General features: G+C 32.9%; 1 protein-coding gene across 1 annotated transcript in view; it reads left to right on the forward strand.

Annotated features, from left to right (window-relative positions):
• Nucleotides 1-7,756: 7,756 nt before the first annotated feature.
• LOC148947182 (general transcription factor 3C polypeptide 1-like) overlaps nucleotides 7,757-27,072 on the forward strand; it is a 193,899-nt gene continuing 174,583 nt past the window's right edge. Inside the window, exon 1 of the mRNA XM_089096918.1 lies at nucleotides 7,757-7,856. The gene's annotated coding sequence lies outside the window, so the exon portion shown is untranslated. The remainder of the gene's footprint in view (nucleotides 7,857-27,072) is intronic.

Genomic DNA, 27,072 nt, shown 5'->3' on the forward strand with positions numbered 1-27,072 from the left:
AGGACAAAGAACTAAAGAAAAAAAAGAAAAAAAAACGCCTTGAATGTTTCGACGAAAATAAAATCTCAAAAAAGTATTATGTGACAGGGGTGTGTGCATTGCCATTACTTGAGATGTGCCCTGTCACTACGCAGCACCCACATGCACGCCGTCATTAGGCAAAGTGTACGCTGCTTGAAACTGGGACCATTCAAAATTTATGGAAATCTGCCAGGGATGTCTTGGAATTATATTGTGAGAATCTTGCTATCAGTGTCGTGGAAACAAGGATTTGTCATGTCACGGGAACAGGACATGCCCTTGAAATCTAGCCAGCTAAACACATCCAGCCTGCTCCCATATACACAGGGGTGTGTCATTTGACGTCACGGGAACCCAGGGGGCATTGTGGAAATTCTATGAAAAATCTGTCAGGCATGTCATGGAATATTTTATGGGAACCGGGGGTGTGTCTTGTGATGTCACGGGAATACAGGGGGCGTTGCAGAAATTCTATGAAAAATCTGCCAGGGATGTCACGGAATTATATTATGGGAGCCGGAGGTGTGTTGCGCGACGTCACAGGGCGTGCGCATTAAAGCCGAGATGACTTTAAAACAGAGTCTTGTTAAAATCCAGGGTGTTGTGGGAATCTTGCCAGGTATGTCACGGAAACATGGTGTCGCGGGACCTCTAGAAACAAGAATTCGCAGTTAAACTTTCTTTTTGTGCCGTTAAACCTTCTTCCTGATTAATGGATGAAAAGAGTAGTCCCTAGGGATATTCCAGGATGTATTATGGGGATACTACTCATCTCCACATCCACCTCATGGTCGCATGAGCCATGAATTGATCCTTAATCCCTCTTGAATTTTGGGAATATTTCTGGTCTACAGTGTCTTTATAAAAGTAAAGACTGACATTAAACCCCCTCAATACTGGAAACGTTTCGCCTCAATACTTTCAACGTTTTCACTACTCCTACTGTCTTTACTAATAATATTACTAAGGTAAGTGAAGCTGATCAATCATTTTGTTGCCCAATGTAACCTTTTCATCTTAAAAAATTCCTAGCCTTAGCAACTTAGTCTTCTTAACAGTAACTTTTAGACCTATTCTAGCACCCTGAACTTACAAAACCTCTAAAATTTCATTCATTTCACCCCCACAAGGGCTAGGGAGGAAAAGTTTGTTCCTCTCTAGCCCCTAGGAAACGGTGTCTGGAATGTTTTTTGTTTACGGTGTCTTTATAAAAGTAAAGACTGACATTAAACCCCCTCAATACTGGAAACATTTTGCCTCAATACTTTTACTGCTTCCACTGTCTTTACTAATAATACTACCAAGGTAAGTGAAGCTGATCAAATTGTTTGTTGCCCAATGTGACCTTTTCCATCGTAACTTTTTCCTAGCCTTAGCAACTTAGTCTTCTTAACAACAATTTTTAGACCTATCCTAGCACCCTAAACTTGCAAAACCTCTAAAAGGTCATTTATTTTGCCCCCGCGTTTATCTAGGATGATTAAATCATGAAGATAATCTAAGTCCAGGAAAGTCTTTTCCTCCCTAGCCTATTTGATGGAATATCATAGGTTGCGCAATAGCGCTGCCTAAGTAAAGAGCGATGTGGGTATAATGTATTATTATTATTTTTGTCTTAGATCAGGGCGCTTAGTATAGAAGGACTTGTCATTGAAAAGCCTAGTACGCTTTTTAGCTGTCGGAAGTGACTGGAGGGCAGCAAACCCCCCTCCCACACCCACCATGTCCCCAGACACATTCAATCAAAATGTTGAAATAGAGTTTTGTTCAACGTAGTTGAAAGATCCAAAATTTATGTAGTCGAAGATGACAAACCCCCCTCCAAAGCCTTTAGGGCAAGGGTTGTAAGTTATGCCCTGGGAGCATTTAAGATTTATATATAAGGGTTGACCGTATAAGATTTCGGAGGGGGTTCATTTAATTGCTAATAAGAACTATTAATGTTCTTTTTGAGAATCTAATAATATTACTAAGGTAAGTGAAGCTGATCAATCATTTTGTTGCCCAATGTAACCTTTTCATCTTAAAAAATTCCTAGCCTTAGCAACTTAGTCTTCTTAACAGTAACTTTTAGACCTATTCTAGCACCCTGAACTTACAAAACCTCTAAAATTTCATTCATTTCGCCCCCACAAGGGCTAGGGAGGAAAAGTTTGTTCCTCTCTAGCCCCTAGGAAACGGTGTCTGGAATGTTTTTTGTTTACGGTGTCTTTATAAAAGTAAAGACTGACATTAAACCCCCTCAATACTGGAAACATTTTGCCTCAATACTTTTACTGCTTCCACTGTCTTTACTAATAATACTACCAAGGTAAGTGAAGCTGATCAATCTGTTTGTTGCCCAATGTGACCTTTTCCATCGTAACTTTTTCCTAGCCTTAGCAACTTAGTCTTCTTAACAACAATTTTTAGACCTATCCTAGCACCCTAAACTTGCAAAACCTCTAAAAGGTCATTTATTTTGCCCCCGCTTTTATCTAGGATGATTAAATCATGAAGATAATCTAAGTCCAGGAAAGTCTTTTCCTCCCTAGCCTATTTGATGGAATATCATAGGTTGCGCAATAGCGCTGCCTAAGTAAAGAGCGATGTGGGTATAATGTATTATTATTATTTTTGTCTTAGATCAGGGCGCTTAGTATAGAAGGACTTGTCATTGAAAAGCCTAGTACGCTTTTTAGCTGTCGAAAGTGACTGGAGGGCAGCAAACCCCCCTCCCACACCCACCATGTCCCCAGACACATTCAATCAAAATGTTGAAATAGAGTTTTGTTCAACGTAGTTGAAAGATCCAAAATTTATGTAGTCGAAGATGACAAACCCCCCTCCAAAGCCTTTAGGGCAAGGGTTGTAAGTTATGCCCTTGGAGCATTTAAGATTTATATATAAGGGTTGACCGTATAAGATTTCGGAGGGGGCTCATTTAATTGCTAATAAGAACTATTAATGTTCTTTTTGAGAATCAGAGTGAAGGAAGGGGGGATACCCCCCCCACATCATATTTTTCCGATATGCATCTGATAGAAATTTTTAGATGGTCATTTATTGTCTTAGAAACTTTGAACTGATCTCATTTGATTGGAAATTAAAAGGGTTAGTGCTCTTTATGATTTCCAAAATGATTGAAGGGAACTAACCCCCCTCCCACGCCCACCATTTCCTCAAACACATTCAATAAAATTGTAAGATGCCCATTTTATTCTTCATAATTGAAAGATCCGAAAATCATGTCTTTGAGGATGGCAACTCCTCCATACCCCTCAGGGTAAGAGTTGTAAGTTATTCCCTGGGGGCATATAAGAAGTTCCAGTACCCTTTTTAAGACTCAGAGTTATCGGAGGGTGCATCCCCCCCCTTACGTTATAATTTCCCGAAATACATCTGATAGAAATTTTGAGATGCCCATTTTTTGTCGCAGAAACTTCGAAAACAGCTATTCGATTGGAAATTGAAAAGGGCCAGTGCCCTTTTTAATAGTCGAAAGTTATTGGAGGGCAACTAACCCCCCTCCCACACCCACCATTTCCCCAAACACATCCCTTCAAAATTTTGAGATAGTCGTTTTGTTCGGCACAATTGAAAGGACCACAAATTTTGTTTTTTGGGATAACCCCCCCTCCTTCTAGCCCTCAGGCAAGGTACGTTATGGCCTGGGGGTATATAAGATGTATATAAACAGGGTGATCCTATAAACTTCGGAGGCGGTGCTCATTGGATTGGTAATCAAAAGTTTTAGTGCCCTTTTTTAGATTCAAGGTGATCGGAGGGTGAATACCCCCCCCCCCTAACCTCGTATTTTCCCGTAGTGCTTCTGATAGAAATTTTAACATGGCCATTTGTTTTCGTAGAAACTTCGAAAAACGCCTATTCTATCGGATATTAGAAGGGCTTGTGCCCTTTTTGTTATTCAAAAGTGACTGGAGGGTAATATATAAATATATATATATATATATATATATATATATATATATATATATATATATATATATATATATATATATATATATATATATATATATATATATATATATATATATATATATATATATATATATATATATATATATATATATATATATATATATATATATATATATATATATATATATATATATATATATATATATATATATATATATATATATATATATATATATATATATATATATATATATATATATATATATATATATATATATATATATATATGTATATATATGTAGTGTAATTACATTGACATAAAAAAAAAAACAAAAAAAAAAAAAAAAAAAAAAAAAAAAAACTGTCGTCCTAATCCAGCAATTGAGACAAATGTGCACTTGAACTAGGCTCTCACCTTACACATCCATCCAACTACCTAGGACCAAACAATATACCCAAACCATCAACCAAATAGAAAAGTCCAAATCCATGCAAAGTTGTCATCAATAAATGTAAGTCGTTGTAAATTTACCAGCAAAAGCACCTTAAATCTAGCAAAATATTTCCAAGTAAAACCTTCCATTTAGGGCTCATCAGAAGAAATACCACCGGCCTTAACGGGTTTCGAGGCTTTACATTCTTTACCAAGCACGGTGGCGCCTCTACCATAAGATCTATATGGTAACCCTGTGTCAGGTAAAACCTGTGAAATACATGCATACTAGTCAAGCTATTAAAAATTACATACAAAAAGTGTTTCAATGTTTCCATAGTAAAATCCCAGAGGTCACTGAAAGAGACCATTCTGGAACAAATGAAGACATGTCCAGATGTATATTTTATTAGTATCTGTAACCAATTACAAATTTAAATATCCTCAAGATTTTTTTAAACCCCTAGAAACTCAAACATCCAAAAAAAAAAAAAAAAGCGCAAGATATAATAGAATAACAGAAAATTAATTATTTACTTATAATTTTTTTTATATTTAATTAATATTTCATGATACATTAAAATAAATTTTTTTAATTGACGACTCATTTTTTTGGCTGAAAAAACTCTTAAGATCAGTTTTTCCCTCAGATTTTTACATCTATTTTTAAAATCTGTGTAATTACTGCATATTTTTGCATACCTAAATAATTGGGAATAATAAGCCGAATAAGTAATATTTGAATGTATATTACTTTCAAGATATGGAAAATTAATTACTTCAAAATTAAAATCATCCGTTTTATTATATAATTTAAAAACTAATTTATTATTATTTGAAATATTAATATTTAAATCTAAGAAATGGTCGGAGTGTCCCATCCCATAGCTAGGCTCAAGAATTAACTCTTGTGGATAAATATTTTTTGAAATCTCAATAAACTCTGCACAATTTATTACCAAGAGATCGTCCAGATATCTTTTATTATTTGAAATGTTATATTTACATTGCTTGGGCTATTTTTATTTATCATGTATTCATATTCTAATTGACTTAAAAACAGGTCTGCTATGAATGGACTTGCATTCCCACCCATAGGAATACCTACAGTTTGCTTATATAAATTCCCACTAAATCTTATAAATGTATTAAATAGAACAAATTCCAATAAATCGCATACCATATCCAAGCTATAACATCTTGAATTAATAGTGCTTCTAAAGAAATTCGTCCATCGGGCTTTTTTATTAAAAGTATCAATTTTCAAAAATCCTTTTCTTTTGTCTAATAAGACAAAAGAAAAGATTTCTTTATCACGGTTTTCAATTTTTCGAATACTAATTTTTGTGAAAATTTTTTATAAAAATTATTAAAATCAAATTAATCGACTCTTTTAGCTGAAACATTCACCAAAGAATCTATCACTTGTAACGAGTTATTAACACTCCAATATGGGTTAAAGTTAGAAAATTTTTTAATTCCGGAGCAATATGCTTTAAATTTATTTTTAATTTCTCCTAAAATTAAAGATAGATCAGTAGCCGCAATTCTGGTTGGACACCTTGCTGCCCCAGCAATAAAACGTGGTTTTGGTGGATTTTTATCAAATTTTATCGTCCAATATAAGAAAGGAAACTTTCTTTCATTATCATTTATTTTAATATTGAAATTTTTCAAATTCTTTCTTCTATATTTTCAGTTAAACTATTCTCCTCCATATGGGCCTTTTCGTATGTATTTGTTGTTTGTAACTCTTTTGATAAAATATCCCAAAGAGTTTCTGACAAATTATGGCAAAATTATTACTAGCTTTATCAACTGGTACAATTATAAATTCATTCTGTATATTAGCAATTGCTTGTTTCATATTGGCATTATAAAATATTGGTTTTTTCAAAGAATCTGTAAGATTAATTCTATACAGGCTATTTCTTACACTAGTCAAAATCAAATTTATCCAATTCTGAAATCTATCTTTAATAATTTTCTCCTTCTTGCACCAATTATCAATAAATACGTTTAAATCATTCTTTAATCCCATAAGAATATCTGCTTGCCTTATGTGGTAAGAAAAACGGAACTTAATATATATATATATATATATATATATATATATATATATATATATATATATATATTATATATATATATATATATATATATATATATATATATATATATATATATATATATATATATATATATTTAGATTTGAGTATGTATACAGTACAGGGAGACCAACGGCTACGCGGCGGGCTTTTTTTTATTTTGATCCTCATTGTCGCTTTTCACTTTACGTGACAAGTGGCACATAGGATCTTTTAGTTTAATGGATGTGCAAAGTATTCTTTAGCACCTTTATTGGGGCTCGGAAAGTATATCTGGTTGTGTACATGTGGCATGTGGTTCAAAATCACCTTTAGGGGTCAGTGAAGGGTCTGTCACTAAATTAATATTTTGATAAATTTATCACAAAAATAAATATTAATTTAGTCTGTCACTAAATTAATATTTTGATAAATTTATCCAGCTATTTTGAAGCTGTAAGTATTGCGACTGTCGATCGCTTGATCATCACTTATGTCGAATGAAGCTAAAAAACATGAGCTTAAGTTTCGTATTTGTTTGTCGAACTCTTTAGAGGGCAAATGATGTTTTATAATTGACTAAAATAATCGTTGTGTAAATTGTACGGGTAGCAATGTAATTCCATCAATTAGGTGGCAACCTTCAATTGAATCACCTTTATTAGCTACTTTTCTTGTTGGAAAATGTGACTTTGTGACTCCACAATGAGTACACATGATGTTGAAGGGTCCCAATTACTTATAATTAACACTTGCATAGTTTACTGCATCTTTTTAGGTTTTATTGGCTTTGCACAACAGTTTGTTGGCGTCAAAGATTCCGATGGCGTTGCTCTTCAAGCGTAATATTTCTTTCTTCTTCGCTTTTATTTTTGAAACGTTCTCGTTCCCGCTGTTGCTGGACCGACCATGTCCACAGGACTTTGAAGACAATTAGGCAACTAAGATCCTCTTTATGAAATGTAGTTTTTCCAGGGGATAGCCTACTGATATTGCAATGTGATTATAAAGATGTTTGGGTTGTCAGTTCTAAGTCAAGATCAGTTTTTGGGTATTTCTGCATAACAAAATATTATAAATATCCATATATTCTGGTACTATGATCTGAAGTAAAAACATAAGCATTTTGTTTAATGAAAAACAAATTTTCGTCTACTGTTAGAGATTAAAAAGTAATCTCCGTGACGAGTCAAATTCAGACTGTTTCCAACAAATTTGACGTTACTGTTACGGCAAAGTCAACGGCAATGTTTCGAATCGCTAAGTTAAGTGCAATATTTATTCTACGGCATACGAAAAACGCACACTTAAATTGAAACATTAGGAAAACGGTTTATATTTATATTATATTTCAGTGGTCAAATTCTGGAACTGGAACTGGCCTAATAAATGAGGTTGGAATTATTATAAATAAGTTTTTTTGGAACACATTATTCTTCAACAACTTTTCTATTAGCCAGTGATAGGTTTTTAACCATTTTTCAATAACTTATTTAGCATTGATAACTTCTTTGGATATAAGTGCTTGACCAGTCCTGGTCATATGGAGAAATGTTAAGAAAACAATTCTTACTTCATATATGCATAATAATCCTGATTAAAATATTGGCAAATTTTTACCAAATCATATTATTGAGTTTCAAATAAAGTGAATAGGCCTATAGGCCTACCATTCAATACATTTTTTTTTATGGTGATTACAAATAGCCTATAACAACCATTTCGGTAAATTTGTACCAAATCATAGGCTATTATTGACTTACGCATAAAGTGCATATACCACTCAATGCCTTTTTTTATGCTGATTACGAATATAATACTAATTTCTATTGTAAATGAATTTCAGCCCCCCCCCTATATATGCCAATTCAGGGTATATATTTCTACATTAAGGAGGGTGGGGTTAAAGTTTAAACTTACCTCCCATTTACATCAGAAACAAAATTTGCCCCCCCTTAATGTAGAAATATAGGCTAGGCCTAATGCCTACCCTGAATTTGCATATATAGGGGGGGCTGAAATTCATTTCCAATAGAAATGATTATTATATTCGTAATCAGCATAAAAAAGGCATCGAGTGGTATATTCACTTTATGGGTAAGTCAATAATATGATTTGGTAGAAATTTACCACCATTTCTATAGGAAATGAATTTGATAAAGTTCTACCAAATCATATTATTGTCTTAAGCATAAAGTGAATATACCACTCTATGCCTTTTTTTATGCTGATTACAAATATAGTAATCATTTCTATCGGAAATGAATTTCAGCCCCCCCCTATATATGCCAATTCTGGGTATATATTTCTACATTAGGGGGGGGGTGTGGGGGCAAATTTTGTTTCTGATGTCAATGGGAGGTAAGTTTAAACTTTACCCCACCCCCCTAATGTAGAAATATATAGCCTACCCTGAATTGGCATATATAGGGGGGGGGCTGAAATTCAATTCCGATAGAAATGATTGTTATATTCATAATCAGCATACAAAAAGGTATCAAACAGTGTATTCACTTAATTCCTAACTCAATAATATGATTTGGTAGAACTTAACCATGAATTTTATCCCCTCCCCCCCTATATATGTCAATTCAGGATATATATTTGGGTTATTTTTTACCAAATCATATTATTGAGTTTAAAATAAAGTGAATAGGCCTATACCATTTTATGCCTTTTTTTTATGCTGATTACAAATATAACAACCATTTCTATTGGAAATGAATTTTAGCCCCCCCCCCCTATATATTCCAATTCAGGAAATATATTTTCACATTCGGGGGGGGGGGTGTGGGGCAAATTTTGTTTCTGATGTAAATGGGAGGTAAGTTTAAACTTTATCCCCACCCCCCCCGCCTAATGTAGAAATACCCTGAATTGGCATATATAGGGGGGGGGCTGAAATTCATTTCCAATAGAAATGATTGTTATATTCATAATCAGCATACAAAAAGGCATCGAACAGTGTATTCACTTTATTCCTAACTCAATAATATGATTGGGTAGAACTTAACCATGAATTTTATCCCCTCCCCCCCTATATATGTCAATTCAGGATATATATTTGGGTTATTTTTTACCAAATCATGTTATTGAGTTTCAAATAAAGTGAATATACCATTTGATGCCTTTTTTTTATGCTGATTAAGAATATAACAACATTCTATTGGAAATGAATTTTAGCCCCCCCCCCCCCTATATATTCAAATTCAAGATATATAGTTGCACACATGGTGGGTGAGGGTTAGGTTAGGGGGATGGGCTGAAATTCATTTCCGATAGAAATGATTATTATATTCATAATCAGCATAAAAAAGGCATCAAATTGTGTATACACTTTATTCCTAACTCAATAATATGATTTGGTAAAAATTTACCTATATTTGCACATATGGGGGTTAGGTTAAGGGGGGGGCTGAAATTCATTTCCAATAGAAATGATTATTATATTCATAATCAGCATAAAGAAAGGCATCAAATGGTGCATTCACTTTATTCCTAACTCAATAATATGATTTGGTAAAAATTTACCAACATATTTTCCAGGGGACAAACCTTTATCATCACAATTTTCCCTGATTTTCCAGTTTTTTAATCACATTTTTCAATATTTAGGCTATGACAATTCTTTGTATATGTGTTTGACCAGTCCTGGTCATATGGAGACATTTTAAGAAGACAATTCTTGCTTCACAATATGCATAATAATATAGTTAACATATCCAGGGGGAGAACCTTTATCCTCATTATTTCCCTTGTTTTTCCAGTTTTTAATCACATTCTTCAATATTTATGTCAATTCTCCAAGTCTTGAAAATTATTTTATAACAAACACACAAGAGCCATCTAGCTAACCTAACTTAACCTAAATATATAGAACATTTGAAAATGGATAAATGGAAACTTACGAATAAAGTGAATATACCACTCAGTGCCTTTTTTCAAATATAATAATCGTTTTTGTTGTAAATGAATTTTACCCCCACCCCTATATACCAATTCAGGGTATATATTTGTACATTAAGGGGTGGGGGTAAAGTTTAAACTTACCTCCCATTTATATCAGAAAAAAAAAGTAAAATAAGAGAAAAAGTAAAATCTTCAAAGGTCCATAAAAGACTTAAAATTGAATTTCCAAGTAAAACACTATTATATTTAGAAAGAGATTTAATGCATTGAGTGGTATATTCACCTTATTTGTTGGTCAGTAGGCCTAATCTAAACCTCTAAATTTATTGAAAATTTTAGTTCACATTTTGAAGGCACTTCCACTATATTTTACCCTCCAACCCTCCTACTTTGCAAATATACAGCCCAAATTACATATATTCCATGTGTTTTTCTGTTTCTTCATTTTGTTAGCTTTGATTCAGTTTATGAATAAAAAGGTTGAAACAAAAATGAAACATGGAAAAATACATAGGAAATATAGTACTTTTGTCTTATAGCCCCCGCACTCAAGATCTTGTATTACAAACATAGACAATTGTTGTGATGTGTTATTCTATGGTATTGGGGGGTTGTAGTTGTAGATGCCTTTATTCTCCCTTTATAGGGGAGATAAACTCTGGCCCTAAGGTAATTAAACTTTGGTAGCGTGCCTTAGGCTATGACCAAACTAATGAGGCGTACTGACTGGGTATGTTCAAGAGGCTAAAAGTAGATCGTAGATAGTTTGTCGAAAATATAGAGAATTTATTCATTTACCCTGTGATATATTCAAATGCATTGTGTGTACTTTGAATTGTTGTTCTCAATAGAGCAGAATGCTAAAAAAAACAACAATAATGTATAAATAGATACCTAGATACACGAAGATAAAACAAAGTCCCAAAGTATTTCTAAAAAAGAAGACCAGAGGTCAGTCCGGCTTAAATTTTATATAAGATTTTCCCTTCCAATAAAATGTATCTTTTATACATTTTTATCAACCACACCTTCCAACGTAATAGCTAGCAATTGGTAATTTCTCAATTTTCCGTTAAACAGAACTTAGCAGGATATGTTCCTTATATTAATAAAAAGTGGTATTTTAAAAATTCATATTTGAGTCTTATATATTTTTACTAAATTAATAATTAACTAAATTAGAAAGCTTTACCACAATACTCCCCATTTAAAGAAGAATTGTCCCAATTCTCAATATTTTACTTTCAAAACAACTTAATTTCGTTTACAGCTATTTTGCTGCCATCTTTGGGTCATGATGTGCATCTACCCTCAATGGGTTTCCTTAGGGTTATGTTTCTGGTCCATTATTGGCCATGTTCTTTTTTTTTTTTTTGTCGAAGGATTTCAATTTTAAATTCATCCTTGTTTCTCTTTTTATCTGTCTATAGGACTAACAATCTCTCTTTTACTCTATGCATCTTCTGTTTCACTTGACCCCAAGCGGCTTAAATATTATATTAGTAGTTTTGCTTAAATAAGATTTCTATTATAAATGTCTTATGAATTTTTTTAGTTTAGATTTAATTCCCATTAATAATTTAATTTATATGTTAGATTTGTTTAATATACCGTTTATTTTTCGTTTTAGAAATGCCTTGGGTAAATTACACAGAATATTTTGATTTTTTAATTTTCACATATTTTTTTTTCCAGCACAAAGCATTTTCACGTATTTCAATAACATAATCCATTTGGCTATTTAGCATATTTTTTAGGCCTAAATTAAGTTCTGTTTTTATCTCACTTTCTGACGAACTTGTAGTAAAGTCTCTATTACCGCTATAGTTTCCAAAATTTCAGTTCATTGAGTAAGCGATGATAGTATCAGGATATATTTGAAGTGTCTTCAAAATTTGTTACTTCCCAAAATGTATAAAAAAATATGATTGAAGGAAAATTGGATCCGAAAAGATGCTACGAAAAATTTGATTTCCCCCCAAAAAAAAGCTAATGCTGTATCTAAAATAAATATCCACATAAGTATACATATAAAGCATACATTTTTACATATATAGCAGAATGAAACACTCAATTTTCGTATATATCAATGCATTCGAAAGTTAATAACTTTTAATTACTTTCTTCACTTTTTTAATTACTTCAAAAATAATTTCCCGCTTAAATCGAAACGTTATGTTTCTTACTTGATTATTCTTTCAAACTTAATACTAAACAGATTATTTCACAATGAAAATTTTTAACACGTTGACTCGAGGTCAAACATTTACATAAACATTAAATCACTAGTTAAAACTTAAAGTTGATAAAAACATAATATATATATATATATATATATATATATATATATATATATATATATATATATATATATATATTTATAAGCATTGTGTAATAACTTACACAATTATGTTAAGTAACAAAAATACTTTAAAGCATCAAGCATTTTTTTTTTTTTTAAACGTCGATTTTTCGCAAAGCAACTTAAAAAGTGGTATAACTCTTTTTTTTTCTTTTTTTTTTACTGTAAACACTCGAATTGCGAATTTATTTACATTAGTAACAAGTATTATTGCTGACACAGTAATAAAATCTCTTCAATATCAATCATAGATTTCTCTTTTACTTTCATATTCATGAAATCATAGTGCCAATCGAATTGTCTGCGTTTGTAGATAAGTTTTTTTTTTTTTTTTTTTTTTTTTTTTTTTAAGTTTCTTTGCGATATATTATGGTTTTTGCAGACAGAATTAATCCCATGATCACGATAGCAGTTATGAAATATCCCCAAGTTGAGGCTAATAAGCCTTTATAATAAGCGGTTCTTTCTATTTCCATCTAGGTAAGTCTTTTTTTCCGGGGAGCGATTTATTGTTCATTTCTTAGTAACACGAGTTTGCAAATGTAATTACAGTTCTATGCGCTACGATGCGCAAAAAAAAACTCACACTACGTCTATGCGCTACGCGCTACGTGTGCTCAAGGGTTGTCAAAAACCTGAGACAAGTTTTTTTTGCATAATACTAGGGTTAACAGTAGTCATTCACATATGCAAGGTTTATCCTTTTCTAAAACAATATATATCTTTTTTTTCAAAAATATATTCAACAATAGCTAAGTTTGTAGCTTGCAAATCAGTTTGAAAAAGCTTGAGATGGAATTTTCTGACTTTTTACCTTCTTGTTGTGCCCTCACCTCAGTAATATCTATTTGGTGCTTGATCACCATTAAAAGCGTCTGTTAGGTTCAACAGCAGTTTTCCTTGTGATTCTGTTCAATCTAATAGGTTTATTAAGAACACAAAACACAACAATATATTATGTATATCTGCACTCTTTATTTGTAGCTACAATCTTCCCATAGGCTCTTCCCTTTTGTAAAAAGGTGGTTCTTTTCCAAGGAATATATCCTTATCTCCATATTTCTTTTTTTTACGTATGGTAGTTTTTTTATTTTAAGACATATAAGCAAACATAACTGTTTTCGCTTTAACTTCCCAACTTTAAGTGGTCTTGCCTTAAATTTTCGACCAACTTGTGTCCTTTTGTCACCCAATTTCTTTTACTTCACTTCCGTCTTGCTATATTTTCAACTTGAACCCTTCTCTTTTTTTTTGATTCGTTACTTCAATGGAGCCTAATGGTTTTTTCAAGTGTTTTCCCGCTTTTTCAGTAAAATATGTCTTTTTTTTTAAAGCCTATATTTACGTATTCCATGTTCTTTTTCTATAACATTAACAAGTTATAATCCTAATTGCATTTTATGGTCAAATTCATTATCTCCCTAGTTTTAAGAGGGGGGGGGTCTTTGTCTAATTTTTTGCAACCTGTATTTTTTTTGAAATTATGCAAATTTTTTTCTTCGAAAGTTTTTGTGGTAGAAAAGTACTGTAGTTTTTCAGCTAATTTTTTTTTTTGAACGGTTTTAATTAAGTTTTGCTCCGAAATTTCTAGTTCTCATTTATTCATAAAAATGTACGTTTTACGATATCCTGATTTCCACAAAATTGTGTGGTTTTCATCGCAGACACATACTCCATGTCTTTGGTATTTTATCAAAAATTAGTGCCTATGTCGTGCTAAAAGTTGTTTAGATATAGGGTTTATCTTTTTGCGGTTTCCCTATAATTTTTTTTTATATATTATTCGTGTCTGGAATTTTTCCTCATTTTAATTTGCGCCTTAGTTTTATACAGTCATTGAGTGTAATTTGTCCCTTTCGTGATATTTTGAATATTACCTTGTTCTACAAGTTTTATGGGTTTAGTGTCCGGGTAAAATTACCCACATGCCATTTTTTTTTCTTAGCACGTGGAATTTCACCCGAACATTCAGCCCAAACCTTCTCCAGTTTGACCGATATTTCTAATATCTATTTGGTTAGTTTGGTGGATCCCCCCCAATGACAAGACGTTAAGCAGTTTTTGTTTTTAAATGCAAACGGTCCTGTCATTGGTGTTTTTCACCTGCAATGTCCTCGCCCTATAATTTCTGTTAATGGTTTGTTGTGAATTTATTTAATATGTGAAATTAATTATACCCGAGAAAAACTTTGCTTTATGCTGTGCTATACTTTTAAATTGTGACCCATTCTATCTACGGCTTCTTGTTTATGTATACCGTCCTTATTGGTAGCTGTTGAATTTATCATATCTTCTACTATTTTTAAAAAGATTACAGTTAGATTGTACATGTAGTGCGCACTTAATGTAAACTCTTTTTGTTTTTCCTATTATAAGTATTTAAAAATTCTTCAAAAACAATTGTTTTTTAAATTCAACTGAATGTGTCACCTCAGAGAGTCAAAGGTCAGCAGATGCATTGCATGTACTTAACAACGAGAGGCCAGCAGTGGTTGAGCTCAACTCCCAATTTGCTAGCTTCCAATGACCCTATTTCAGTAGACTAACCTCCTTGGTTTTTTTTTTTTTTTTTTTTTTTATTATCCCCCCCAAATTTTTTTTTTCAATATACATATCAAAAGAATCGCCTTTTAATGCTGATTCTAAATATGTATAATTTAATTAGGTTCACTACACCCATTTAAAAGTTACGTGGCCTTACTTATTTCCTTTTTTTTTGAAGCGAAGCCTAATTTGTTTTGACAAGTCTTGACATTATACCGCTCGCGAAGTCTTATCTCGTATCGGAAACAAAAGTTTTGCAGGAACCTATGATGTCACTTCAGATCGGAGCTATTAATTTAGCGTTAGAATGTGACGGTCATAATTTTTTTACTGGCGATATATATTTGAAGGAAAACTTGATGTTATTTATATACCGATTAAAAAGAAAATTTAGATATTTCTTTAGAGGCTTTTTATTCTCGTTTGATTTTTATTTAATATTTTTTTTTTATTATTGTTTTATTCAAATATTAATCTGCTTGGGGCCCTGCTTGTTCTGCCTTTCTCCGTTTCCTGGTCTAAGTTCTGGACTTCAAATTTTTGCTTTTCTTCTTTGTTATATTGGCAAGTTTTTCCGTTGTCTCTATAATGTGGCTTTCAAGGCTCTAAGTCCGAGTGTTTTTTTGTCGCCTCGTCATATATCTTTAACCGTTGTCTTTCTTGATGTTTGGCCTTTTTCATACGTGTTTTAGCGACTTGTGCTGCTGACAAAGGAACTTGTTGCTGCCGCTTTGGTTTCTTTTCTATTCTTCATAATTTTTTTCTTCAAGAAGGCTTTCTTGGGGATAGCCCAGGTTTACCTATATCTGTTTTTGTCGAAGAATTTTTGGTGTCGCATTCTGTTCCCTTGCGTGTGGTAGATGGCATCTCTTCCAAAAGTCATTTTTGTGCTACGAATTTAGGTGAGTCTAGTGTACGAAAATCAGATATTTATTTGGTTTCTTCCAACTTTTCTTCCTATTCGGATCTAACCTCTGGTTTATTATGTCTTAAACCAGTAGGTTGTGTTTGAGGCTCTTGTCTGTCACTTTCATTGCTAGTATCTGATGATTATTGAACTTTTCCTTTTTTTTTCTTGTTTGTTGTGGAACTTTTGTAGACAGGGCTAAATATTCCTTCTCCTTGTTCGACCTGTAGTTTTCATTATATAAGCCATAAATTCATATCATTATCAAATATATATTTATGAGATTGGTTCCCCTCTTGCTTCTTTTCGATATTAAGGTGCTGTTTTTCTAAGTTTTGAACAATATCCCTTTCATCATCGGGATGTGCACTATTTCTTCATATTTATTTTACTGATGATTTAGAACATATTTTAAGTTATTTGGTAGAATTTTTATAATCCTGTAGGGTCCATCCCATTTCGGTTTTAACTTTTTTGTTCCTTCCAGATTAGTTTTGTAAACATAAACCAAATCTTCTAAACAGTAACTTGTTTTATTTTTGCTTGTTCTGTCATATTTTTCTTTTTGTTCTGTTTTCGTATCTTCCATATTGTCTTTAACTTGTTCCATAGCTTTTTTCATTCGCATCACCATTTCTTGCTTATATTGGTCTAGGTTGTAATATATTCTGTCATTTTGTATTTCATCTAAACAAATTCTGGGATCTCTTATATGTTGCAAAAAAAATGGCGTTTCTTTTAAGGTACGTGAAAAAGCCGTATTGATCGCAAAGACTGCAAATGGTAAATGTTCATCCCCATTATCATTTTACTCTCTTGCAAGTATTCCCAGCATTTAAGCTAACTCTCTATACTGAAGTTCAACCTTCCCATTAGCTGCTGCCATATATGAAGAGGTAAACCATCGTCTAACCCCCAGATATTCTTTAATTTCGTCTAATCATTTGGCTCTAAAACATGGCACATTATCGCTATGTGAATCTCTAGAGAAAGTCCCGTGTTCCACAAATAGGTCATTGATCAAAACTTTCGTAATAGTTTTTGTCTTTTCAACTTTAATTGGAAAAGCGTATAAATATGAATTAAAATGGTCTACTACGGTTAGTACGCACCTATTTCCTTTCCTGGAAACTGGTAAACTTCCCCCAGATCCCCAATTGTCTATTGCCATTATTTCTCCTACCCCTGATGGGGTGGGGTGGGGTGGGGTGACCTAATTCAGCCCTAGGGGTCTTTGGTGGCGACTTTTGTTTGGCGCACTCTTGGCAGCTTTGTATAAAAGCTTTTACTTTTGAGTACATTTTTGGAAAATAAAAGTTTCCCTTCAGTCTCCCCATAGTGGTTTGCTTCTCCCATGTGACAGCCAATCGTTGGATGTGCCATCTGTAAAAATTCTCCTTCCAGAGATTTTGGAATTACTGGAATAATTTTTAAGTCATTTTTTCTATATTCTTGCGATGGTCTATGGTATTTTACAAGAAGATTTTTACTTTCGTCCAGATCAAAATTATCTAAATCCTTTAAAAAATGTTTAAAGTGCTCTGGCAGTTCCGCTCCTTTTGATAAAAAGGATTTCATTGCTAAACAAAAATCATCTTTATTTTGATGCTTCGAAATATTTTCATTAGACAGTATTTCTACCCCTTCCAGTTCGTTCTGGATGGTTGCTATCACATTTTCTTCCTTTTCTTGATTTCGTGACAAATAGTCTAGTAAAATATTTGTACGGCCCTTTATATATATTGGGGTATACGAATATGCTTGCAGACGCAATATCCACCGTGTCAGCCGGGTTGAAGTATTTTGCATTGAATGTAGCCAAATTAATGATTTTTGGTCTACTCGTAAAATGAATTTTTTTACAAGTAAAAATTGTCGAAAATATTCTGCAAATACTGCGACTCCTAAAATCTCCCTCCCTTCTATCTGTCGAGTATTTTTTTTCTGCTTCCGTCAGTCACCTACTGTAGTATTGAACTCTTAACTCTACTCCTTCAGAATTTATGTTTAATAATCTGGCCTCTATACCGTACCCTAAAGCCTCTATTTACAAACAGAAGTCTTGTGACACATTTGGTAGTTTTATTGTTGGTGCCAATAATAATCGCCGTTTCATTTAATTTAGCGCTTGTTTTGCTTCTTTTGGACATTAGTATGTACCTGACTTCTCTAAAAGGTTCGTCAAAGGTTGTGCTATTTTGGCATAATTTTTTATTTATCGTCTGAAATAGCTTAACAACCCACAAACTGATCTGCAGCTTTTTTATCTTTAGGAGGCTGGTGTCCAAGAAATACTAATTTTGGTACTACTATTTTTAACTTTTCTGGTTTTAATTTTAAACCTGCTTTTTCAAACTTTTCCAGTATTTTCCAACCAAGTAAGTCCAACCAAGTGGTCTTCCAAGTTTTTATTAAACAGAATTACATCATCTAAATAAGCCAAAGTATCCTTTTTCCTTCCTGGTTTGTTATCTTTTAACACCAAATTCATTAGGCGAGTAAAACAATTTGGAGTAAATGATAAGCCAAACGGCATAAGTTCAAATTTGAACGATCTCCCATCGTCTAAGATTACTGTAGCCTTATGCTTAGTTTCTGCATCTAAAGTGATTTGCCAATATCCTGCTATTAAATCAAAACTAGTGTAATATTTTGAATCCCCTAAAGAATCTAAAATCGAATCAATTCTTGGTAACTTCATTACGTCTTTAACTGTTACGGCATTTAGTGATCTAAAGTCTATACATAATCTCCAGGTACTATCTTTTTTTCTGTCTATTACTAATGGAAAGCACCAATCACTAATACTTTCTTTAATTATTCCCTGATCTTCCATTTCTTTTATTAGTCTTTCTAGCCATAGCTTTAAACAACAAGGTGTTTTATACGGTGCCTTTTTTATTGGAGGGCCCTCTGTGGGTATCTTTTTCATTATAAAGTGAGCTAATCCGTAATCCATTTTGTGTCCTACAAAAATCCGCTTGAAATTCCAAAAAATATTTTCTACCCTAGTTTTGACGTTGTTCGGTTAATGTTTTAAATCAAATTGTTGCAAATAATCTGTTTTCGCCATTCCATACTCCTCGTATGGTTGTAGTTTTAATGAGGATATATATTCGTGGCTAGTAAAGTTTACGCTTAATTCTGGACTGCTTATAGATTTTATTTCTGAATTTGAAATCTTCCACTGATCCAAGTTCTACCTGGTTCAGTTTTATTTTATTATTACTTAGATTTGATAGTTTTAAGTATTTTATACTATTTTTAATTTTTATAACTTGATTTTCCACGAAAATCATTGGGTGTTCCTTTATGGTATACCCCCCTATCACGGCATCCATGGTTTTAACCTGTCCTTCTTTTTTATTTAATGTAGCTAGAACTTCAGCTGTCGTTCCCCCTTCTATTGTGATTAGCCCGCTGATTTTTAGGCTATAATTCGAATCTTCACTTTCGTTATTTGTTGTTACGCAAATTTGCCTATTATTTTCATTTGCCTTGTTTATTGTGATTGTATTGGATATGGGTTCCCATACAATCCCATATTTTCTGATGGCATCTACTCTTAGAATACAAGGAAATGGTAGCTGCTTGCATATTATTACTGTTACTGTTATTTCTTTATCCCCTGCACTGAATTTTATTGGACATTCTCCCAAAGTTGTCAGCTTGTGCCCTGTCACTGATGTTAGGGTATTTTGGCATCTGCTTACTCGATTTTTGACACTAGGAGGAAACCTATTAAAAACTTCCTCTCGAATTAATGATTTAGATGCGCCTGTATCTAGTAAACATGGTAAATTTTGAAATCACTCAATTTTAAAACAACGCAGAATCGGTAGATTATTATTATTTGCATTTGTATCACAACATTCTAAACTATATAGGGGTCTTTGTAAGGAAACAGCTCTGTCGACCCTTACAGGCTGGTTTCTCCGTTTAAATGCCCACTCTTTTGCTGAAAACTTCTGGGAATGTTCTAGTTTTATTCAGTGTTGCTACTTTGATCCTGGGTATTGTTAACTTTTTGTCTTCTGGGCCTAAATTCAGGAATATAATTAGGTGTTTTCCAAGTATTATTTGTTTCCTGTCTTCCTAAATATCTGTCCTCCTGGGTTTTGAATTGGTGTCTTGTCTTGTACGTCTGGCCTTCTTTGCATATTCTATGCCAGCAATCTGCTGCATAGTGGTTTGGTCTGCTACAATAATAGCAATAAAGGTTTCTCTTAAATTGTTTGTTTGTTTCCTGGTTATTTTTTAATATTTTTGATCTGTCCTTGATGGCTCCCCAACTATCTGTCTTTGGTGGGAGAGGGTGTCCATATTTTCTATAGTTATTAGCTATTATTCTCTCAAGATCATGGAATCTGTCAGCTATCCCTCTAGACGGCGACCTTCAGCCTCCGTCGTGCCTGTTTGGTTCACGATTCGGTTCCTCAAAGCTCACCCTTTTTTGTCCCCTTTCATATTTTATACTTTCTTGGGCTCCCGTGTTATTTATTGACGTCTGGTCAAACTTTTTATAGCTTCGTCAATTTTTACCTCTGTTTCGACTAGTATTATATCCTGCTCTAAATTTTCAGGTTTCCGAGATAATATTAGTCTTAATAACTTTTTTGGTAACCCTTGGGTAAAAGTATGTAGTTGTACTTTCTTTATTGTCTCGTCATTTCCGCCTTTTTCTAATTGTAAACACACGGATCTATAAATTTTGTCTGCATATTCCCTGATACTAGTTGAGGTATCGAATGTGACTACCTCTGTTCTTAGCCTCTCGGAGATGCTTGTCTCTATGAATCTTGTTTTAAAAGATTCAATTATAGTTCTGATTTCCTTGGGCTCTTTTTCCTTAATTGCCTCGAAATGTTTCAGGGTGCTTCCCTATAATCTGGCTGCAAAGCACTGCTCTTTGACCTAATTCTCGAACGCTTTTGTTAGATCGTAAAAAATTTTTAAATTTTCGATAAAATCTTCAACAACTGACAATTCCAAAGTATTCGGCTATGATTTTTGCATTTTCAAGTACTGTTAATAGTGAAGTCATTTTTTCCTCCGGTAAAGCCATTTTTATTTCAGTCTACTATTTTTTTTATATAGCCTTCTCGACCCAATTTTTGTAGCGACCACCAGTTGTTTTGAAGTGTATTTCTATGGTATTTGGGGGTTGTAGTTGTAGATGCCTTTATTCTCCCTTTATAGGGGAGATAAACTCTGGCCCTAAGGTAATTTAACTTTGGTAGCGTGCCTTAGGCTATGAACAAACTAATGAGGCGTACCAACTGGGTATGTTCGAGAGGCTAAAAGTAGATCGTAGAGAGGTTGTCTAAAATACAATACTTTTATTCATTAAACGTGTAATATAATTAGATATATTTTGTCTACTTGGACTGGCTGTCCCAAGCAGACTACAAGTCTAAAAAAAAACAACAATAATATATAAATAGATACTTAGACACTTACAATGATAAGACAAAGTTCCAAAGTATTTCTAAAACAACGGACCAGAGGTCAGTCTGGCTTAAATTTTATATAAGATTTTCCCTTCCAATAAAATGTATCTTTTATACATTTTTATCAACCACACCTTCCCACGTAATCGCTAGGAAGTGGTAATTTCTCAATTTCCCGTTAAACAGAACTTTACAGGATATGTTCCTTATCTTAATAAAAAGTGGTATTTCAAAACTTCATATTTGCGTCTTATATATTTTTACTAAATTAATAATTAACTAAATTAGAAAGCTTTTCCACACAATAACTGGTTTTAATGGTTGTTTATACCAGACAATATTAGCTTTGGCTTGGTGGGAAACTGCATTGTAGTTATATTTTAATTCAATATTTAGTTGGTATTTTGGTTAGGTTGGTTCAGGTTATGTATTTAATATAATGTGGTCTGTAGTTTTCTTAATTTTGTTGATAAAGTATTATGTTTTCATCATATTTAATTTTGTTTAATAGCATTAACCAACCTTTGGCTATAAGACACAAGTAGCAGAAAAACTCAGTTTTGGCTATTTATTTGCACTAGACCCTAGACTAAACTCATGAGTTTGCTGATTTTTTTTTCAAATTGGAATTATCATCAACTTCTATTAAAAAATAAATGCAAAAGGGAATTCTAGAAATTTGTGCTTTATTAAAGTTCTAATGTTAGAATGAAAAAAAAACTTTTAATGTAGGTTTAGTTTTCAATAAAATATAAATTGCCCTAGCCTTTCTGGGGCTTGAGGTGTGGAAACACCACCCATTTTTGTGGCAATTTGGATTTGTTTCTCTGTGGGATTCATGATTAATTATAATCTTTGCTTGTTTGTGGTTGCATTTCTTTATGTGCATTAGTCTATGATTGTTTTAAAGTATTTAATTTCCATCCACTTTTTAAGGCATTTTTTTATATTTTTTTTTTGCACAAACTAAGTTTTTCAAAGAAAAGTAAAGAGGTATGCTAAACAAAAGATGAGCAGACATAAGGTCAAACAATTTTTCAAGCAGAAAACTATCATAAACTAACATTAACAAATAGATAAAACCCAAAACAAACAGAAATTACAATAAATAACTGAGTCAAACTCAAAACAGGCCAAAACCAACAAGAGCAGGGCTGATACCCCCTGTTTCTTCTAAGGACCAAAACATAATTGCCACTTTACTCTGAAATTGCTTATTTTGAGCTGTTTTTTGTTTCTCATAATATCAAAAAAAGAAGAACAAAATCAACATCACATCCAAGATTGTTAAAAAAAAAAGAATTTGGATGGACAGTTTAACATATATACTGAATTCATTCTTGAAAGTGAATAATTTTTGATTTTTTTTAGCCTAAAGAGCTTTTTGTTAGATTTGGGATTTGTTAGAGCATTTAAATGCTTTTTTTTATCAGTGAAGTACAAATTATGTTTTAGAAGGCTTGAGGGGCATCAGCTCTATTCCTCTTACTTTCTGTTCATTTTGATTTTGACTCGGTTATTTATTGTAATTTCTGTTTGTTCTTGGTTTTATTTATTTATTCAGGGTGACCTATGGTAGTTTTATGCTTGAAAAAAAAAACATTTGTTTTATCAATTGCATCATAAATACTTGGAATAGTTATAAAAAAATTCAGTGAAGATGAGTGTCTGCCAACTATTTTTATTTGATTGTCAATAGTGCAAACTAATTTGTCAGTATGAGTATGCAAAAAGGTTTGCTGTTAAAAGCAAAATAAAAATAAATTTGTTTTGCAAAAGTGATAAATGAAATGTTCTGAATCATTTATATTGATTATCATCAAACTTAATTATTTTATAACTATATAGGCAATTCTTTTTTGCTAAATAAAATAACAAACAATTAAAGTTGTTTTGTAAAACTGATAATTGAGTTATGTATATTGATCAACATCAAACTTCATTATTGTCTTATTATTTAGACAACTCTTTTTTTTATAGATTTCTCATGAATAAATTGCAAATTAATATTACAAATACGTATTGTATAGAATATTGGACTATTCTCATAAACCCTACATGAAACCTGTTTATCTTTATATATATAAATACATAAAAGGTATGTATATATTAACACAAAAAACGAGTTTTGCTAGCTCAGTCTATAAAGCATTTGATTGACAAGACTTGGGAAAGGTTAAGTCTCCAACATTCTTGATCTGATTATACTTACACTATAAGAAGGATAGTAACACTGTTCTTCTTATTAAGAATGTAATAGCCACACCTGTTGGTAATAGTGACTGTGTAGTAATTATTTTGGATTTATGTCTGCCTACCATACATCCCTCTTCTAAGCAACAAAAATATGTAAACTACAAACTAGTCTCTTAAAAACTTGCCAATACCAACTGGAAAAAGCTTATTATGCTACTGATGATATTGATGCTAGTTTGTCAAATGTAAAAATGGGAATTCTGCACGTTGAAAAGTCTTGCACCAGAATTTTTCAGGTATTAAGTTTACCTTTTTTAACTACTAAAGTAAGCAAGCTAATCAACAGAAAACACTGAGCATGGGATCGCTATAGAAGAAATAAGACCACAGAAAATTTTCAAAGTCTTCAAATCTTTTGTAATCAAACAACCAACCAAATAAAGGAGTTGAAGAGAAGGTTAGAGGGAAAATTGGCTGAGGAAGTTAAGGATAGACCTAAATCTTTCTGGTATTATGCCACTCAAAAATGTAGCAGCAGACAGACAGTCCCAGATATCCTTCACAATAGTCAATTAGTTGCTGATACTGAGCTGAAAGTTGAAATTTTTAACAAACAATTCTCATATATTTTTTCCTCTAATTCCAGTATTGTTTATCCTGCACCTCCTTTATATAATGTATCACATAAGGTGAAACCAATTCTGATTACCGATATGTTGGTTCTAAAGGAACTTACATTGCTCAAACTGAATAAATCTGCCAGTCCAGATGGCATTCACTATGTATCCTACATGAATGTTATACAGTTTTATGTCAACCTCTTTCCCTGCTTTTCAAATTAGGCTATCATTAAATCTTTCCAGACTACCTTTGGATTGGCACATATCATTCCTATATTTAAAAATTAAATAAAAAAAACTAAGTTTTTAACTGAAAGTAAGGAGCAACATTAAAACTTAACACAAACAGAAATTATTCTGTATATGATAGGGGCTGCCCCTCTTCAATGCCTTGCTCTTTACGCTAAAGTTTTTTTTATTGTTTAAAAAAATAGAGTTTGTGAGAAAGAGTCAAACTTTAGCATAAAGAGTGAGGCATTGAGGAGGGGACAGCCCCTTTCATATACGGAATAATTTCTGTTCATTTTAAGTTTTTAACATCGCTCCTTACTTTCAGTAAAAAAAAACTTGTTTTTTTATTTAATTTCTGAACGTTTTTGAATTAATGCAGGTTTTGATTTTGGCTCACCGGACATGAATAATTAAAACAAAATTTGCATATAAATTTTACTTTTTTTTGGCTAAATGGCCTTCTCAAAAGTTGTTTAATTTTATTATGAACGTTTTTATTAGTAATAAATATGCATAACTTACGTAACAAACTTCTATATTCATATATTTTTATTGCGTATATTAGGGGGTTTGCAACCTAGTCAATACCTTGCCCTTTATGCTAAAGTTTGAATTTTTTTCCAATTCTTTAAGAATGATCCCTTAATCACAAAGGTCATTAATTGGAATAAATAGCTCTTATGAAAGTACTAAAAAAAACTTTAGCGTAAAGAGTGGGGTATTGACTAGGGAGTGAACCCAATTATATACATAATAGTTCCTGTTCGTTTAAGTTTTGATGTTGAAAAGTTTTCAGTTCAACACTTGTTTTTTTTTTATTTAATTTCTGATTGGGTTTTGAAATAATGCTGGGAAATCTAGCGCCCCCTTCATAACAGTGTCCCTTCCCCCATGAAAAATTCCTCCATGGAAAGATCCTCCCATGTAACCCCTCCCCCATTACCAGACAAAATCCCCTCTGAACACGTCTGGATACTTTCCAACAACCAATACTATATTTAAACATTGGGCAAAGTTCATAACTTGCAGCCCTTCCCCAGGGGACTTTGGGGGATTATGTCATCCTCAAAGACATAGTTATTAAATTTTTCGACCATGCTGAACAAAATGGCTATCTCAAAATTTTGATCAGGTGACTTTGGGAAAAAATGAGCTTGGGAGGGGGCCTAGTTGCCCTCCAATTTTTTGGTCACTTAGAAAGGGCACTATAACTTCTAATTTGAGATCGAATGAGCCACCCCAGATATTCTAGGACCACTGGGTTGATATAATCACCCCTGGAAAAAAAATAAATAAAAAAAATAAACATGCATCCATTATCTTTCTCCTTGCAAAAAATACAAAATTCCACATTTTTGCAGATAGGAGCTCGAAACCTATACAGTAGGGTTCTCTGATACGCTGAACCTGATGGTGTGATTTTCATTAAGTTTCTATGACTTTTAGGGGATGTTCCCCTTTTTTTTTTGAAAATAAGGTATGTTTTCTCAGGCGCTTAACTTTTGATGGGTAAGGCTAAACTTGATGAAACTTATATATTTGAAACCAGCATAAAAATCTGATTCTTTTGATGTAGCCTACCTATTGGTATCAAAATTCTGTTTTTTAGAGTTTCAGTTACTTTTGAGCCAGGTTGCTCCTTACTTACAGTTTGTTGCCACAAACTGTTTGAAAAGGTAGAAAGGACCTTGCTGAAAATTAATTGACCCATTAGCATGACATCAGCAGTTGTTAAGGTTCTTGAAAGAATAACCAACTCTGCAGTTGTTAAACACCTTGAAGCAAATAACGTTTTACACAGTTCCCAACATGGCCTTTGTCCAGGAAGATCTGTTGACACCAATGCCCTTGAATTGTATGATCACATCACCAAGTTGCTTGATTTTGGGGTGCCTGCTGACATGATTCTGCTTAACTTTTCTAAAGCTTTTGACAAAGTGTCTCACACGCGACTTGCAATTAAATTATTTGTAGTCAAGCTTGAAGAGAAATCCCTGCTCTGGATCCTTGTTTTTTGTTGTTTTTTTGTGATCTCAATGTGTGCAGTTATTTAATGACTCTGGTGATCATATATTTTCTTCCTCTATGCATGTTCTGAGTGGAGCTCCTCAGGGAAGTATTTTGGGTCCTACACTATTTAATATCCTCATCAATGATGCTCCTTCCATTATGAGCAGTAAATCATCTCTTTATGCAGACAACCTGAAGCTTCTTGGACCAGCTTTGTCATGTGAAGACCACGCCCTGCTACAGAATAATCTTCAACTGCTGGGTCAATGGGCTGAGGCCTGGCTTCTTGAATTCAATGTTGCCAAGTTCCATATCATTCACTTTGGCAAACAGAATTCTTGCTTCTCTTAGTTTTTCTTATGTCACCCATTCTCATCTGTA

Source organism: Artemia sp. Qi Xiang Cuo, chromosome 11, assembly GCF_049724085.1.
Source record: "Artemia sp. Qi Xiang Cuo chromosome 11, ASM4972408v1, whole genome shotgun sequence".
NCBI lineage: Eukaryota > Metazoa > Arthropoda > Branchiopoda > Anostraca > Artemiidae > Artemia > Artemia sp. Qi Xiang Cuo.